At 39.9% G+C, this 18268-nt stretch overlaps 1 long non-coding RNA gene across 1 annotated transcript; it reads left to right on the top strand.

Moving 5' to 3' along the window:
• The first annotated feature begins 4112 nt into the window (after window positions 1-4112).
• On the top strand, window positions 4113-16375 carry LOC306649060. Its single transcript, XR_013760567.1, has 3 exons — window positions 4113-4223; window positions 13093-13187; window positions 16227-16375. It is a non-coding gene; the product is annotated as an uncharacterized lncRNA (long non-coding RNA).
• The last annotated feature ends 1893 nt before the right edge of the window (window positions 16376-18268 follow it).

The following is an 18268-nucleotide window of genomic DNA, read 5'->3' as shown; positions in this document are numbered from 1 at the left end:
GGCGGGCGAGGAAAAAAATAATGAAATGAATCAAATATCATTACTCTATGTAAATATATGAATATGCAAATGGGATGCTGTTACTCCATGTACAAACTGAAACATGTATCCCATTTGTTTACAATAAAAAAAAAAAAAGAAAAAATTCCCCAAATAGCTCTAAATGGAGACAAGAGGGACAAAGAAAAGGTAAACACCAATATATAACAAAGAGCTTGGATAATACATGCAATAAATGAAACGCCATTTCCCCAAACTAGTAATATTTTCATATAACAATAATTTGCATTGCAAGTTACAGATAAATCTGTGCTAGATCTATGTAGACTCACAGAACACAGGTGTTCAAGGAAACATGGAAGAGATTAGTTTTGAACTTCCATCCAAAGCGTAAGTCTTATGGGATATTCCAGATTCATGGGGAATGGGATTCTACTGGAAAAAAATCCAGTGGATATAGAGGGGCTGTCATTTTATCTCTGAATAATTATTATAATTATTCATAAGAATATACATGCAGATTGGGAAAAAAGAACTATGTACAAAAGAAAAAATACATTGTTTTTTTTTTTTAATTTTCATTTTTGGTTGTATTGGGGATTGAACCCAGGTGTTCTCTACCACTGAACTACCTCCTCAGCATTTTTTTCTTGGTACCGGGATTGAACCTAGGATGGTTAACTATTGAGCTATATCCCTAGCTCTTTTTATTTTTCATTTTGAGACAGGGTCTCACTAAGTTGCTTAGGGCCTCAGTAAGTTGCTGAGGCTGGCTTTGAACTTGCAATCTTCCTGCCTCAGCCTCTCAAGTTGGTGGGATTACAGGCATGTGCCACTGCACCTGGCCATCCTCAGTCTTTTAAAAAATTTTATTATTCATTTTGTTTCGTAGTATCGGGTTTGAACCGTGGAGTACTTCACCACTGAGCTATATCCTGGCCCTTTTTATTTTGAGACAGGATCTCCCTAAGTTGCTTAGAGCCTCGCTAAATTGCTGAGGTTGGCCTTGAACTTTTTTTTCCTTTTTAAATAATTTTTTAGATATCGATAGACCTTTATTTTATTCATATATTTAAATGTGGTGCTGAGAATCGAACCCAGTGCCTCACACATTAGGCAAGCGTTCTACCACTGAGCTACAACCCCAGCCCCTGCCTTGAACTTTTGATCCTCCTGTCTCAGGTCCCTGAATCACTGGGATTACAGGTTTGTGCCACCACAAGCTTCAATGTGACATAATTTTGGAAAAACATATGGAGCAGAAGAGAAGAGGTTTTTTCTAAGACCATTTTCCATCAAGGCAGTGTGCTGGACTTCTGAGAAGGAAAAACAGTCATAATATACATCTTGATTCTTGCATATATTATGTATGTACAGTTATTTAAAAATTAATTATGTTTCTTGTGTTTTCAGTGTGGTTGAAATTACACTTTTCAATTAAAGTTTAATTTTGTGTCTGTGTATAATAACACAAGATCCAATTATAACTACTTAACTCAATGCAAATATCAACTACAATGGTAATACACAAGCACAGTTCTGTGTGAAGGAAACTGGGAGGGGGAAGGGGAGTTACCCAACTGGAGGAAACAGAGGGGTTGGTATTATACTAATTTTGCATTTTTGGGAAAAAAAGCTGTATTGCCTGAAGTTGAAAAACAAAAACATGTGCAATATGCCTTTTATCTATCAACCTAATAAGGAATCAGGGTGGCTGTTTCTTAATCAATCTATAAATAGCAATTATATTTATAATACACATATGGATATAATTGTCTCATAGAATTGGGAGCAGAAAGACGGTCTGTTCTGTTCTCATAGGACTTTGTTTATCCATGTATTTCTATTACTTTCTCTTTTTTGGCATCAGAAATTGAACGTAGGGGTGCTTAACCACTGAGACACATCCCTGCCCTTTTTATTTTTTATTTTGAGATGGGTCTTTTAAATTGCTTAGGGCCTCCCTAAGTTGCTGAGGCTGACTTTGAAGTTGTGATCCTCCTGCCTCAGCCTCCTGAGCTGCTGGGATTACAGGCATATTTGTATTAGTTTGATAAAATTATAAACATTAAATAAAAATACACTAATGGCTTTAAAACCAAATCAAGTTATTGGATTGGTGTAAAGGGAGATTAAGGGACTTATTTACTTCATTTTCTCTTATTAATTTACCTTCCATTTTTGTAGTCTGGAAAAATCACTAAACAGGTGTCTACAGCTTTCAACCATAAAGAACAAGACACCCTGGGGTCTGGGGTTGTGGCTCAGTGGTAGAGCGCTTGCCTAGCATGTGTGAGGCCCTGGGTTTGATCCTCAGCACCACATAAAAATAAATAAATAAATAAATAGAAAATAAAGGTATTGTGCTCATCTACAACTAAATATATATGTATATATATGTATTTATTTTTATTTTTATTATTTTTTTTAAAGAATAATACATCCTGGGGTAGAGACAGAATCAGATTTCTAGAGTTACCGTATTTTATTTTATTTATTTATTTTTAGTTACCGTATTTTAGTATTCAGAGGTACAGTTTTACTTTTTAAATGAAAGATTTAGACTTTATTTTAGAATATATGGAACAGTTTCAGATTTATAGAAAAATTAAGCATAAAGTTTAGAGAGTTCTTTTTTTTTTGGGGGTACTGGGGATTGAACTCAGGGGCACTTGACCACTGAGCTATGTCCCCAGCCCTATTTTGCATTTTATGTAGAGACAGGGTCTCACTGAGTTGCTTAGTGCCTTGCTGTTGCTGAGGCTGGCTTTGAACTCGGAATCCTCCTGCCTCAGCCTCCTGAGCTGCTGGTATTACAGGTATGCGCCACCATGCCCAGAGAGAGTTCTTAAATCCCCTTGCTTGCCTCTTAATTAACCTATAATTAACCTGCATGAGTATGGCACATGATTATGATCGATGAATCAATGTTGATGCATTGTAGTTGACTGAGGTCCATAGTTTTTGTCATGGTTCGTCTTTGTGTTATTTGGCTCTGTGGGTGTGGACGACATATAATGGCATTCGTTCTCTATCGTCATATCACAGTGGGGACTTTCACTGCCCTAAAAGCCCCGATCCTCTGCCTATGCGCTCCTCCTGGCCTCCTCCCAGAGCACAGCAGTCGCTGATCCTTTCACTGTCGCCATGTGCTGCCCCCTCCAGAAAGTCATATTAGCATCATTGGTCTGCAGCCTTTCCAGACTCACTTCTTGCACTTAGCAATATGTATTGAGCACTCCTTTACGACTTTTAGTGACGATATAGCTCGGTTCATTTAACTCTGAATAGTATTCCATTGTATGGATGGACTATCATTTACTCATTGATCTATTGAAAGACATTTTAGTAGCTTCTAGGCTTTGGCCATTGTGAAACACTCGTGTGCATGTTTTTATGTGGACCTGTTTTCAACTCATTTGGGCAAACACCAAAGAATGATTACTGGGTCACATGGGAATATATGTTTAGCTTTGTAAGAAACTGCCAAACTGTTTTCAAAGTGACTCCACTATTTGCATTCCCACCAGCAATGAGCAAGACTTTTATTATTATTATTTTTTGCAGTACTGGGAATTGGACCCAGGGGTGCTCTACCACTGAGCTACATCCCCAGTCTTGTTTATTTGAAACAGGGTCTCACTGAGTTCCTGAGGCTGGCCTTGAACTTGAAATCTTCCTGCCTCAGACTCCCGAGTCACATTATGTTAGACTTTTAAGAACTTTTAGTATACTTTAGATATGCAAACTAATATATCTTTATCTATCTACCTATACATGTGATTTAATATATCTAATATAAATGTTTTTCGTGTTTTTATGGTTTAGATCTGAAATGTTCCCCCAAAACTAATGTGTTGAAAGCTTAGTTCCCAATGCAGCAAGTTCAGAGGTGGGCTTTTAGGCAATGATTGGATCATAAGTGCTCTGACCTTATCGGTGGACTAATCCATATGATGGAGTAATGCACTGATCGCTGAATGGATTCCTGGGAGGTGGGACATGGTTGGAGGAAGCAGGTCACTGGAACTGTCCCCTAGAATGACTTATATTTTCCTGTCTCCACCCCGTATCCCATAGCTGAGCAGCTTTCCTCCATCATACCCTTCCGCCATGATGTTCTGCTTTGACTCAGGCCCAGAGCAATGGAGCTGACTGACCATGGACTGAACTTCTGAAACCGGGAGCCCAAAAGAAACTTTCCCTTCTCTAAGTTCTGTCAGGTATTTTTGTCACAGCAAGGCAAAGCTGGCTAACACACACATATATACACACATGAACACACAGGTATATTTTTGAAAGATTTTATTTCACCTTTAAAAAGTTATCTTCTTTGGGTGTAGAAGTAGAAGTCCAGGTTGACAAGGTCTCCCTTGCAGTACTTTGACAAAGCTGATTCACCACCTTCCTGTTTGCATTATTCTCAGCAGGATATCTAATGTCAACTTCCTTTTTTTTTTTTTTCGGGTATGAACCCAGAGGGGCTTAACTACTGAGCTACACCCTCAGCCCTTTTTATTTTTTATTTTGAGACAAGGTCTGGCTAGGTTTCTCAGGACCTTGCTCAGTTGCTGAGGTTGACTTTGAACTCACAATCCTCCTGCCTCAGCCTCCCCAGACATTGGGATTACAGGCATGTGCCACCACACTTGGCTGATGTCAATTTCATCTTGATGTGGTTTTCTTCCTATTTCTTGTGCTTGGGTTTGGATGAGTATTTTGTACCTGTGGGTTTATAATTTTCATAATAATTGGAAAAAATTCAGCTACTTTTATCTTTAAATATTTTTCTTCTTCCCTCCTACCTATTCTCTTTGGGAATGTGAAGTCACATAAAATTTTCCATTACTCTGTTCATTTAAAAATCTTTTCCTTCTCTTTCCTTTTGTGCAGTTTCATTTATTTAAATTCACTAACTTTCTTCAGTGTCTAATTTGTAATTAATTTTTTCAAACCTCATATTGTGTAGTTTTTTTTTTTTCTTTCTTTTTTGTGGTACTGGAGATTTAACACAGGGTTTAATTCTTTGGTAGGCAAGTGCTCTACATATGAAAATTCTGCAGAATTTGTTTACATTCTGAAGCAGAGTCTCACTAAGTCTCTCTGGCTGGCCTAGAATTGTGGTCCTCTTGTCTCAGCCTCCAGAGCTGCTGGAATTATTGGCATGTGCCACCATGCTGGACTGTAGTTTTCACTTCTTCTTTTTTTTTTTAATTTATTTTTATTGTAAACAAATGGGATACATGTTTCAGTTTGTACATGGAGTAACAGCATACCATTTGCATATTCACAAATTTACATAGAGTAATGATGTTTGATTCATTCTGTTATTTTTTCCTCCCCCTCACCCCTCCCACCTCTCTTTTCCCTCTATACAGTCCCTCCTTCCTCCATTCTTGTCCCCCTCCCACCCCCCCATTAACTGTCATCATCCGCTTATCAGTGAGATCATTCCTCTTTTGGATTTTTTAGATTGGCTTATCTCACGTAACATGATATTCTCCAATTTCATCCATTTGCCTGCAAATGCCATAATTTTATTATGCTTTATAGCTGAGTAATATTCCATTGTGTGTATATATATATATATATATATATATATATATATATATATATCACAGTTTCTTTATCCATTCATCAATTGAAGGGCATCTAGGTTGGTTCCATAGTCTGGCTATTGTGAATTGAGCCGCTATGAACATTGATGTGGCTGTATTTCTGTAGTGTGCTGATTTTAAGTCCTTTGGGTATAGGCCGAGGAGTGGGATAGCTGGGTCAAATGGTGGGTCCATTTCAAGTTTTCTAAGGAATCTCCACACTGCTTTCCAGAGTGGCTGCACTAATTTGCAGTCCCACCAGCAATGTATGAGTGTACCTTTTTCCCCACATCCTCTCCAACAGCTATTGTTGCTTGTATTCTTGATAATCGCCATTCTAATTGGGATGAGATGGAATCTTAGGGTGGTTTTGATTTGCATTTCTCTTATTACTAAAGATGGTGAACATTTTTTCATATGTTTGTTGATTGCTTGTACATCTTCTTCTGTGAGGTGTCTGTTCATTTCCTTAGCCCATTTGTTGATTGGGTTATTTGTATTCTTGGTGTAGAGTTTTTTGAGTTCTTTATATGTTCTGGAAATTAGTGCTCTATCTGAAGTATGAGTGGCAAAGATATTCTCCCACTCTGTAGGCTCTCTCTTCGCATTGCTGATAGTTTCCTTTGCTGAGAGAAAGCTTTTTAGTTTGAATCTATCCCAGTTATTGATTCTTGCTTTTATTTCTTGTGCTATGGGAGTCCTGTTAAGGAAGTCTGATCCTAAGCCAACAAGGTGCAGATGTGGACCTACTTTTTCTTCTATAAGATGCAGGGTCTCTGGTCTGATTTCAAGGTCCTTGATCCATTGTGAGTTGAGTTTTGTGCAGGGTGAGAGATAGGGGTTTAGTTTCATTCTGTTGCATATGGATTTCCAGTTTTCCCAGCACCATTTGTTGAAGAGGCTATCTTTTCTCCATTGCATATTTTTGGCACCTTTGTCTAGTATGAGAAAATTGTATTTATTTGGGTTTGTGTCCGTGTCCTCTATTCTGTACCACTGATCTACCTGTCTATTTTGGTGGCAGTACCATGCCGTTTTTGTTACTATTCCTTTATAGTATAGTTGAAGTTCTGGTATTGCAATACCCCCTGTTTCATTCTTCCTGCTAAGGATTGCTTTAGCTATTCTGGGTTTCTTATTCTTCCAGATGAATTTCATGATTGCTTGCTCTATTTCTGTGAGGTACGTCATTGGGATTTTAATTGGAATTGCATTGAATCTGTATAGCACTTTTGGTAGTATGGCCATTTTGACAATATTAATTCTGCCTATCCAAGAACATGGGAGATCTTTCCATCTTCTAAGGTCTTCCTTAATTTCTTTCTTCAGTGTTTTGTAGTTTTCATCGTAGAGATATTTTACCTCTTTGGTTAGATTGATGCCCAAGTATTTTATTTTTTTTGAGGCTATTGCAAATGGAGTTGTTTTCCTCATTTCCCTTTCAGCTGTTTCGTCACTTGCGTATAAAAATGCTGTAGATTTATGTGTGTTGATTTTATAGCCTGCTATTTTGCTGAATTCATTGATGAGGTCTAGAAGTTTTCTGGAGGAGGTTTTCGGATCCTCTAAATATAGAATCATGTCATCCGCAAATAGTGACAGCTTAAGTTCCTCTTTTCCTATTCGTATCCCTTTAATTTCTTTAGTCTGTCTAATTGCTGTGGCTAGAGTTTCGAGGACAGTGTTGAATAGAAGTGGTGAAAGAGGATGTCCCTGTCGTGTTCCTGTTCTTAAAGGGAATGGTTTCAGTTTTTCTCCATTAAGAATGATGTTGGCCATGGGCTTAGCATAAATAGCCTTTACAATGTTCAGGTATGTTCCTACTATCCCTATTTTTTCTAGTGTTTTGAGCATGAAGGGGTGTTGTATTTTGTCAAATGCTTTTTCTGCATCAACTGAAATAACCTTATGAATCTTATCCTTAAGTCTATTGACATGATGGATTGCGTTTATTGATTTACGAATGTTGAACCATCCTTGCATTCCAGGAATGAACCCCATTTGATCGTGGTGCACAATTTTCTTAATATGTTTTTGGATACGGTTTGCCAATATTTTGTTAAGGATCTTTGCATCTATATTCATTAAGGATATTGGTCTAAAATTTTCTTTCCTTGATGTGTCTTTTCCTGGTTTGGTTATGAGGGTGATATTAGCTTCATAGAATGAGTTTGGTAGGGTACCCTCCTTTTCTATTTCCTGGAGTACTTTGAGAAGTATTGGAATGAGTTCTTCTTTGAAGGTCTTGTAGAACTCGGCTGAGAATCCGTCTGGTCCTGGGCTTTTCTTGGATGATTTTTAATGGCTTCTTGTATTTCATTGCTTGATATTGATCTGTTTAAATCGTGTATGTTCTCCTGGTTCAGTTTGGGAGGAGCTTATGTCTCTAGAAATTTGTCAAGGTCTTCAGTACTTTCTATTTTGTTGGAATACAGATTTTCAAAGTAGCTTCTCATTATGTTCTGTATCTCAGTGGTGTCTGTCGTGATATTTCCTTTTGCATTATGTATTTTAGTAATTTGAGTCTTCTCTCTCCTTCTCTTTGTTAGTGTGGCTAAGGATTTATCTATTTTGTTTACTTTCTCAAAGAACCAACTTTTTGTTATGTCAATTTTTTGAATAGTTTCTTTTGTTTCAATTTCATTGATTTAAGCTCTGATTTTAATTATTTCCTGTCTTCTACTACTTTTGCTGTAATTCTGTTCTTCTTTTTTTTTGAGCTGTAATGTTAAGTCACTTAATTGTTGACTCTTCATCTTTTCTGGAATGCGCTCCATGCAATGAATTTTCCTCTTAGTACTGCTTTCATAGTGTCCCAGAGATTTTGATACGTTGTATCGTCATTCTCATTGACGTCTAAGAATTTTTTAATCTCCTCCCTGATGTTTTTGTTATCCATGTTTCATTCAATAGCATATTATTTAGTCTCCAGGTGTTGGAGTAATTTCTGTTTTTTATTTTGTCATTGATTTCTATTCTCAGTCCATTATGATCTGATAGAACACAAGGCAGTATCTCTATTTTTTTGCATTTCCTAAGGGCTGCTTTGTGGCATAACACATGGTCTATTTTCGAGAAGGTTCCATGTGCTGCTGAGAAGAAAGTGAATCTGCTCGTTGATGGATGGAATATTCTATACATGTCTATTAAGTCTAGGTTATTGATTGTGTTATTGATTTCTATGGTTTCTTTGGTTGGATTTTGTTTGGAAGATCTATCTAGTGGTGACAGCGGTACGTTAAAGTCACCCAGAATAATTGTGTTGTGGTCTATGTGATTCCTGAAATTGAGAAGGATTTGTTTGATGTACAGGGATGCACCATTGTTTGGGGCATAAATATTTACTATCATTATGTCTTCCTGATTTATGTTTCCCTTAAGCAGTATGAAATGTGTTTCTTTATCCCTTCTGACTAACTTTGGCTTGAAGTCCACTTTATCTAAGGATGGAAACCCCCACTTTTTTACTGAGTCCATGTGCGTGGTAGGTTTTTTTCCCATCCTTTCACCTTTAGTCTGTGGATGTGTTTTTCTATGAGATGAGTCTCTTGCAGGCAGCATATGGTTGGATCTTTCTTTTTAATCCATTCTGCCAGTCTATGTCTTTTGATTGAGGAGTTTAGGTCATTAATGTTCAGGGTTATTATTGATAAATGATTTGTATTCCCAGTCATTTGGCTTATTTTTGGTTTTTAAGTCGGCTTGGTTTCTCCTTTGAGTGGTTTTTCTCTAAGGCAGTTCCTCCCTTTGCTGACCTCCATTGTTGTTTTTCATTTCCTCCTCATGGAATATTTTGTTGAGAACATTCTGTAGTGCAGGCTTTCTATTTGTAAATTCTTTTAACTTTTGTTTATCATGGAAGGATTTTATTTCATCTTCAAATGTGAAGGTTAGTTTTGCTGGGTATAGGATTCTTGGTTGGCAACCATGTTCTTTCAGAGTTTGAAATATGTTGGTCTAGGCTCTTCTAGCTTTTAGAGTCTGGGTTGAGAAGTTGGCTGCTATCCGTATTGGTCTCCCCCTATATGTAATCTGTTGCTTTTCTCTCGCGGCCTTCAAAATCCTATCTTTATTTTGAATGTTAGGCATTTTCATTTTAATGTGCCTTGGTGTGGATCTGTTGTGATTTTGTGCATTTGGTGTTCTGTAAGCCTCTTGTATTTGATTTTCCATTTCATTCTTCAGGTTTGGGAAATTTTCTGATATTATTTCATTGAATAGGTTGTTCATTCCTTTGGTTTGTATCTCTGTGCCTTCCTCAATCCCAATAATTCTTAAATTTGGTCTTTTCATGATGTCCCATAGTTCTTGGAGATTCTGTTCATGATTTCTTACCATCTTCTCTGTTTGGGCGACTTTATATTCAAGATTAAATATTTTGTCTTCATTGTCTGAGGTTCTGTCTTCCAAGTGGTCTAGTCTGTTGGTGATGCTTTCCATTGAGTTTTTTATTTGGTTTATTGTCTCCTTCATTTCAAGGATTTCTGTTTGTTTTTTTTTTGAGAATCTCTATCTCTTTGTTGAAATGATCTTTTGCTTCCTGCAGTTGCTCTTTTAGCTTATTGGTATTATCATTCATTGCCTGCATTTGCTCTCTTATCTCATCCTTTGCTTCACGAATCATCTTAATCATGTATAATCCGAAGTCCTTTTCTGACATTTCTTCTAACATACTGTCATTGGATTCTATTACTATAGAATCTAGATTTGTTTGGATCATTTTCTTCCCTTGTTTTTTCATGTTGTTCATGTATCTTCCCCTCTAGCAGTGCAGATCTGGGGTATTGCAGATTTCCCCCTATAGGCTTATAGTGGCCCTATAGGTTTTCAAAACCCTTTCTTTAAGGGGATATCAATATGAGCAGTGCCCAAATCAGACACTATGCAATCCTAGACCAAATAGCCCCTACGGGGACAATAACAAAATTGTCATAATAAACAAAATGAATTCAAATGTTATCTTCGGTAAAACAAACAGGTTTGCAGTAAGGTCTGCAGTTTCTAATGGAGGACAAAGAGGATGCAGAGGGATATAAGAATGTGGCTGTTAATGGGATAAGAAAAGAATATACAGAAGTTCTAGAAAATAGAAAGGGTGAGAGTGTAATTAAAAGAAATCAGACGTTAGCATGCAAAAAAGGGAGAAAGAGACTCTGAGGGAACAGGTAAACAAAAGGAAAAGAAAGCAAGAAAGTAAAGAAATAAAAACTTAAAATTTTTTTTAAAAGGAGAAAAAAGAAAATCTACTGTATAACAGTCATATACTAATGAAACCTCCCAGTATTCAGTAGCCTGATGCATGAGAGGTACCTGACAATGAGTTTCAAGCCTCCAGCAGGTGTCTCAGGATGGGATTTGCCCCACCTGAAGATTGGAGTTATGGCTTCCAGGATTATCCAAGATGGCTGCTCTGGCTTCGAAATGTGTTGGCAAATGGGGAGCTGCAGCTCAGGGGTGGACGTGGTCAGCTGGAGGTCCTGGAGACGGGATGCAGTTGGTCCGGCAGGGATCCTGGGGGTCCAGTGTGTTTGGTGTAGTTGTGGGATCCTGGAGGCCGGGTGCAATCAGTCGGTCTGGGTTCCCGGTGATAGGGCACAGTCAGTTGGTCTGGGGGTCCTGGCAGGAGGGAGCAGTCAGTTGATGTGGGGGACCCAGAGGCAGGGAGTGATCGGTCGGGCTGAGGGATCCTGGAGATGGGGCTCAGTCAGTCCGGCCATGGGTCCTATGGGGCCTGGCTGTTGTCTCAAAATGGCGGCAGCCACATGTAATCAAACCTGCAGGTCCTGTGATAGTGAACTTCCAGGCAGCAGCAGGCAGCTGGTGCTCCACTGGCGGTCTGCGGTCAGTCAGCTGGCAGCTGTTGGACGATCAGGAGGTGAACGTTGAGCGTTGGGTGATGGATAGGGGTAAGGCAGGTGATGGACAGGCGAGAGGCAGGCAAATGGCAGATGATAGACGCCTGACAGTGAGCAATCTGCTCTCAAAAATGGTGTCGATATGCTGGCAGACTGCAGGTCATCACAACAGACAAATGGGGTAAACACCAGGGGATCGATAAGCAGCAAAATCTGCCTCACTGAGAAACAGATATCCTCTGCTTGAATCTGGCCTTACGGGGGCGTTATGGAGCGACACGGAACGCAGCCTCCCTCTAGTCCGCCATCTTGGATCTCTTACTGTAGTTTTCACTTCTAAAAGTTCGATTTTAATTAATATCTTCTATGTCTCTGCTTAACTCTCTGAATGCATGGGATAGTTACAATAACTTTATTTTCTTCCTCTGCTAATCATAACATCTGTAGTTTTTCTCCTTCCTTCCTTCCTTCTTTCCTTCCTTCCTTCCTTCCTTCCTTCCTTCCTTCCTTCTTTCCTTCCCTCCCCCCTTTCTTTCTTTCTCTCTTTCTTTTCTTCCAGCACTGGCCTCTGAACCACATGCCCAGCCTTTTTAATTATATTTTTTTTAAATTTTGAGACAAGGTCCTGCTCAGTGGCCGAGGCTGGCCTCAAGCTTGGGATTGTCCTGCTTCAGCCTCCCCAGTTCCTGGAATTGCAGGCGTGTACCACAAAGCCCAGCTTCTGTTTTTGATTGCAATGTTGTTAGGCAGGGCCAAAGAAGCACTCAACCTGGATTCGGTGATTTCTCCCTGTGGATGAATGTGCTTCTGTGCATTCTCAGTTTCTCATGCATCTTCAGGTTCCCATTTTGGCTGGTGGCGAGCAGTGCTCTTTCCATCCTGTCTGAGCTGGAGTGCTGCCTCTCATCCTTTCAGGTGGTTCTTTTCTGGGCTGTGAATGCACTGATCACATTCAGTGAGCATTAAAGGGACGACCCCGTCCCTGGCCTGCATCTCCAAGCTCTTTCTGCAGCACTTTCCTTTCTGGTATTCTTTTGCATACTGTGGTTGTACCTGGGATGCCTTTCAAGGCAGTACTCTGGGGACATTTGCAGGGCTTACCTTGTTTGTTTCCTGCTTCGCAGACCACTGTCCTTTATTGCCTGGTGTTTAGTGTCTTGAAAATCATTGTGTCGTCTGGTTTTTATTTATTTTCTGGTGGAATGGAAATCTAGTCCTCTTCATCAGGCCAGAAGCTGAGGTTCCAAGAGTGGTGTTATTTTGCTGCTGTTTTGAACTCTACCACTAGGTGGCAATGTTACACAGCTGAGATGCTTTTCAGAAACCACCCAATGCAAAGCATTTCTGGGCTCTTTTAAGAGATACTGTATATGAAGTTATATATTTTGGTTTGGTACACTAGTCTCTTTCACTGAGCCCTATTTTATTGATATACCTGTAGAATTTTTACTTTAGTTTAAGATTTATAAAGATATTTTGTCTAAAATAATGCACACTACAGATGCAAATGATTTATGGCATGCTCTTCACTAGACTTCAGTAGCAGAAATGATACAGCTGCTAGGGAATTTTTCCACCTCTAAAGAGATTTAAATATATTTATGAGGGCATTGATTAACATCTGTTTGTGTCTGTTACAGAAGAACTGCTCAGAGAAGAATAAGATGTGTCCCCTGACCCAGAGGGGCTCCTGTCTTCATGGAAGACATGTGTGGACCCACAGTGACAGCCCAGGGTGAGCATGCTAATTCTGCTGGAGTCTGAAATCTTCAAAGAGTGGGTGACCATACAGCAAAAAAAAAAATTTTTTTTTTTTTGGTACTGGGGATTGAATTCAGGAACACTCAACCACTGAGCCCCATCCTCAGCCCTGTATTGTATTTTATTTAGAGACAGAGTCTCACTAAGTTGCTGAGGCTGGCTTTGAACTTGTGATCCTCCTGCCTCAGCCTCCTGTGCTGCTGGGATTACAGGTGTGTGCCGCCATGCCTGGCATAGCAAGATTTGAAGGGGCAGGTAACAGTCCATTTCTAACAATGTAAGAGTCACAAGAGAAGGAGAGAGGGACTTAATACTGGGCACAGTGGTGTGTGCCTCTTGTCCCAGTTACTGAGGAGTCTGAGGTGGGAAGTCTGCTTGAGTCCAGGAGTTTGGGGCCAGTCTGAGCAACATAGTAAGACATTGTCTCAAAAAAACCCCAAAATCATATCAATATCAATCAAGATGAAGGAAGACTGAATCCACAGGGCAAACAGGAATGAGAAGAGTGGCAGGAAACAAGGGCAGAAGAGGTGTTGGGGGTCACACTATCAAGGTCAGATTTGCCACAGTAAGAGTTCAGACAATGTCTTGTAGCCAGTGGGGAGTAAATGATAGGTTTCTTTTCTTTTTTTTTTTTGTTAATTGATAGTTTTGATCAAGTCATTGGTATTATTAAATGGTGTTTCAGACTAGAACCTCCAAACTCTTTTGTTTGAATATCCTCTATAGGTAAAACATTTTTACTGCACACCCAGTATTTTTGTATATAGTTACGTATACATGATACACAGTGGTATTCTGTAAATATATTCTGTACTTCACAAAATACACACAAAACTGTGGAGTTTGTGGTAATAATGAAAGAGTGTTGGCAATTTTAAATTTTTCTTGCAAATGGGATGCCGGGCCTGGCTAGCTGCCGGTCTCACGTCACAGTGGCGCTGATTTAAGAGCTTTCAGTGGAGTAGAAGCCACGCTAGTCTTGCTGTCCTGTGCCTCAGTGAGCTCCCATCATGCCCTGGGTTGCCTGACACTCCGCCTGTGTCGCACAGCCCATTTCACAGGTAAAATGCCAGTGTTGCTCCCTGAAGTAAATGCTGGAGGTCTGATTTCTTTCTTATTTATGAGTATTAAAAATGCTTATCAGAGACACATTTATTCCTGTGGCCCATCCTGTGTCTGTGGAGTAGGTATACCTCCCTCCCTGGGAGCTCCTGCCTTGACTGGCTGTAGCATGAGGTGACTGCAGTTGTGGGCAGGAGACAGACACATCGGAGAAGAAATGCCAGGCTGCTGTCTGTTGGTAGAGAGTTAGAGCACCGGCTGTTAGGACGGAGAGAGGCAATGGCAGTTCATCTTTTAAAAAATTTAATTTAATTAAAGTCTTTTTTATTTTTACAGACCGCATTTTGATTCATTGTACACAAATGGGGTACAACTTTTCATTTCTATGGTTGTACACAATGTAGATACACACCATTCATGTAATCATACATATACATAGGGTAATACTGTTTCACTCAACTATCCTACTGTCCTCTATCCACTTCCACCCCTTTTTCTTCTACACCATCTAAAGTTCCTTCATTCTTATCACCCCCCCCACCCGCCCCACTATATATTGTCGTGCACTTATCAGAGAAACAGTTGGCCTTTGGTTTTTTGGGCTTGCCCTATTTCACTTAGCATGATATTTTCCAACTTCATCCATTTACCAGCAAATGCCATAATTTTATTATTCTTTATAGCTGACTAATATTCCATTGTATATATATACCACAGTTTCTTCATCCATTCATCAATTGAAGGGCATCTAGGTTGGTTCCACAATCTGGCTATTGTGAATTGAGCAGCTATGAACATTGATGTGGCTGTGTCACTGTAGTATGCTGATTTTAAGTCCTTTGGGTATAGACCAAGGAGTGGGATAGCTGGGTCAAATGGTGGGTCCATTCCAAGTTTTCTGAGGAATCTCCATACACGGCAGTTCATTTTTAAGAACAAAATATATTTCACTTCAACCCTCTTGTAAATTAACAGAACTAAGTAAAAGAATGATGAACTAAAGAGTTCTGTTATCACAAGTGAACTTGGTTAAAATGATCTCAGGGAGACAACTTGGTGCCCGGTTCTAAAGCCTAAACCCAAAAGAGGATGAGAGGGTGTAACTAACAGGGACCTTCCCCGTGGCTCCTGGAGGAGGGTTGGGAAATGATGTGCCCCTGCGAATTGCCAGGAAGTAGTATGGCGTCACCGTGGCATTTATTCATCCAGATCAGTGTTGTCTTAGTGTGGTGGGGATCTCTGGAGGGCCTCACAATCCTTTCATGGACTCCACAAAGTCAGTGCTATTTTGGTAACAAGACTGGGATATTTCTGGTCTTTTTGATTTCCATTATACCATGGAATCTTCCAGAAACACACAGTGTGTGACATTGTAGCACAATGAAGGCAGAAGCAGATAGAGAATCCAGCTGTCTTCTATTAAACCAGACATTAAAGAGATCTTTGGCAACGTAAGCCCACACCTTTCTTATCCTCCTCACAAGGATAGGCCAGGTCTGGTTCTCATTAGCTCAGGACTGGCTTGGGTTGTGCCTACTTGTTCCTGAATCAGGAAAAGCTGGCTCTGACAGCAAGAGGGACCCAGCTCCTTGAAGACTTTCAGTTAAGGAAAGGAAGGAGAAATGGCAGGTGTCCATGGGGCTGCTGAATTTAGGGTGTGTTTTGGATGTATGTGTTAATAGGGAGGCAGCAGGTGATAGGTATGTGAAGATGTAAGGAGATTTGATGGGGCAAGGATCCGGACCATTTATATGCAGCATTGATGTGTGTAGTCAAAAATGAAAGGTGGCTGGGGTTTGGGAAGTCCCATCTACTTAGTTGGTCTGTGTTGATGTTTTTAGGTACTTGTGGGTTGCCTACAGGTGGGAGTGTTTTGTCACTACCAAGTCCTTTTATCTGACAACTAGCCTTTTTGAGAAACTTCATATGGTCTGTCTCTGGCTTCTAGAATCTTCTGGTCTATCTAGCAAGCCAGATCAGCTGAGAACCTTACACTGAAGATGTAGATTGCGGTGGAGCACATCCTGGGAATTCCAGCTCTGGCTTGGAGGGGGAAGACAGATCCCTGGCAATGCTGGCGTCTCACCTGAGTCCTGAAGGTGCAACTCCGGTGAGTGGAAACAGGAGCGAATGTGGGGTGGAGACTAGAGGACAATCTGCACAAGGGTGGCAGATTGACGTTGCATCCGTGAGCTGACCGGAGGGGAGGAGGGAGCTGTCCTTGGGGAGAGCCCATCTAGCCAGTTGCTAGCATTGGTTTCGAACATGCAATGTGTTGGTTTGGAATTTGCCATCTGACCTAGATCCAAGAGCAAAACCAAAATTGCACATGAGCAAGAAAGGCAACGGGGATCATTTGACCTCTGTTACCTGCTCCGGTGTTGCACAATTGCTGAAGAGCCCCGAGTTGGCTTCCATCTGTTTCTTTGTCCGACCACCCATCTCTCAAATGCACTCAAGATGCTGTTTCCCAGGTGTAGCGAGAACTATGTCACCTTCTGCTTTCATTTTCCACTCGTCTTTCTTGCAGGAATTTATAAATTACTGTTTATAAATCACGTTGTCTACATAGAAGATATTACACAAATTTAGAGAAAGTTAGTTCCTTAATTAGAATCATGTGAAATATTAAAATAGATGTCTCTGAGGAGCAGGTGGAAAAGATTTTCTCCCATTCTGTAAGCTCTCTCTTCATGTTCTTGATTGCTTCCTTTGCTGTAAAGAAGTTTTTAGTTTGATATCATTCCATTTATTGATTCTTGATTTTACTTCTTGTGCTTTAGGAGTCTTGTTGAGGAAGTTGGTTCCTAAGCCGACAGGATGGAGTACTGGGCCTATATTTTCTTTTAGTAGGCACAGGGTCTCTGGTTTAATGCCTAGATCTTTGATCCACTTTGTGTTGAGTTTTGTGCAGGGTGAGAGATAGGAGTTAAATTTCATTCTGCTACATATGGATTTCCAGTTTTCCCAGCACCATTTGTTGAAGAGGCTATCTTTTCTCCAATGTATGTTTATGGCGCCTTTGTCTAGTATGAGATTACTGTATTTATGTGGGTTTGTCTCTGTGCCTTCTATTCTGTTCCATTGGTATTCATGTCTGTTTTGGCACATTAATCTCCAGGATATATAAAAAAACTCAAAAACTTAACAACAGTAAACCAATTAATAAATAGGCAAAGGAACTGAACAGACAATTCATAGAAGAAGAAATATGGTCAATGAATATATGAAAAAATGTTCAACATTTATAGCAATTAGAGAAATGCAAATCAAAACTACACTGAGATTTCATCTCACTTCAGTCAGAATGGTAAGTAACAGGATGGCTGTGGTGGTGCACGCCTGTAATCCCAGCGGCTCAGGAGACTGAGGCAGGAGGATCGGGAGTTCAAAGCCAGCCTCAGCAACAGCAAGGCACTCTAAGTAACTCAGTGAGACCCTATTTCTAAATAAAAATACAAAATAGGGCTGGGGATGTGGCTCCGTGGTTGAGTGTCCCTGAGTTCAATCCCTGGTACCTCCTCCCAAGAAAAGATTAAGAATATCAGTAACAATAAATGTGGAAAGAATGTGGGGAAAAAGGTACACTCATACATTGCTGGTGGGACTGCAAATTTGTGCAACCACTCTGGAATGCAGTGTGGAGATTCCTTAGAAAACTTGGAATGGAACCACCATATGATCCAGTTATCCCCCTCCTTGTCATTTACCCAAAGGACTTAAAATCAGCATGCTGCAGTGATGCCTCCATATCAATGTTTATAGCAACTCAACTTACAATAGCCAAGCTATGGAAACAACCTAGGTGTCTTTCAACAGATGAACGGATCAAGAAATTGTGGCATATATGCACAATGGAATATCGTTCAGCCATAAAAAAGAATGGTTATGACATTTACCAGTAACTAGATGGATCTGGAGTTATTATGCTAAGTGAAATAAGCCAATCCAAAAAATCCAAAGGTCTAATATTCTGATATGTGGATTCTA

Source organism: Sciurus vulgaris (assembly GCF_902686455.1).
Source record: "Sciurus vulgaris genome assembly, chromosome: 17".
NCBI classification, from domain to species: domain Eukaryota; kingdom Metazoa; phylum Chordata; class Mammalia; order Rodentia; family Sciuridae; genus Sciurus; species Sciurus vulgaris.
This window is presented reverse-complemented; position numbering and strand designations above follow the sequence as displayed.